This window comes from Otolemur garnettii, unplaced genomic scaffold (assembly GCF_000181295.1).
Source record: "Otolemur garnettii isolate 467f Iridium unplaced genomic scaffold, OtoGar3 scaffold00147, whole genome shotgun sequence".
Classification (NCBI taxonomy): domain Eukaryota; kingdom Metazoa; phylum Chordata; class Mammalia; order Primates; family Galagidae; genus Otolemur; species Otolemur garnettii.
In genome coordinates, this window is record NW_003852542.1 from 565,847 (window position 1) to 566,943 (window position 1,097).

Below are 1,097 nucleotides of genomic sequence, written 5' to 3' on the forward strand. Positions count from 1 at the left end.
CCCTCCAACTAGGGTGTATGTGGCTAGCTCCCTAGCCTCTGAGCTACAGACACTGAGCCCACTGTTATCCTTATTGAGAGAGCCATGAAGGACATTCACTATTCATTTAAACCCAACAAGAGCACAAAACAGCAGGCTTTGGCAGTGATAAAGCAGTTAAAGAGAAAATGAAGATAGAACGTGCTCAAACAGGCTTTGGTTCATTGTTCCAGTGAAAGAAGGGAAGAAGCTGAAAGAAAAGCTCAAACCACTGATCAAGGTTATAGAAAATGAAGACTATCATCAACAGTTAGAAATTCCATGCCTGTTTGAATCAGACAAAGCTTAATAACTAGGATCTATAGAGAACTTAAATTAATCCACATGAAAAAAGCCAACAATCCCATACATCAATGGGGAAGAGAGAAGAACAGAACCTTCTCTAAAGAAGACAGATGAATGACTAGCAAACATATGGAAAAATGCTCATCATCCCTATTTATTAGAGAAATTCAAATTAAAACTACCCTGAGATAACACCCAGTGAGAATGGCCCACATCATAAAATCTCAAAACTGCAGATGCTGATACGGACATGGAGAGAAAGGAACACTTTTACACTGCTGGTGGGACTGCAAACCAATACAACCTTTTTGGAAGGAAATATGGAGAAACCTCAAAGAACTCAACCTAGACCTCCCATTTGATCCTGCAATCCCATTACTGGGCATCTATCCAGAAGGAAAAAAAAATTTTTTTACTATAAAGACACTTGTACTAGACTGTTTATCACAGCTCAATTTACAATCACTGAAATGTGGAAATAGCCTAAATGCCCCTCAACCCAGGAATGGATTGATAAGCTGTGGTATATGTATACCCTGGAATACCATTCAATCATTTTAAAAAATGGAGATTTTGCAGCAATTGTATTAACCTGGATGGAGGTGGCACACATTCTTAGTGAAGCCTCATGGGAATGGAGAAGTATGAATCCTATGTATTCAACTTTGATATGAGGACAAGTAATAACAATTAATGACACAGTGGGGGGTGAGGGAAGGGGAGAGGAGACAGAGAGAGAAGGAGGTAGAGGGTGGGAGAAAGGAAAAGAACAA

General features: G+C 39.6%; 1 pseudogene and 1 gene segment (V, D, J or C); both read left to right on the forward strand.

The window, feature by feature from the left end:
• The window catches only part of LOC105887943, a 1,619-nt pseudogene extending 1,291 nt beyond the window's left edge, over window positions 1–328 (forward strand).
• Window positions 1–1,097, forward strand: part of LOC111728266 — a 224,977-nt gene that overhangs the window by 188,120 nt on the left and 35,760 nt on the right.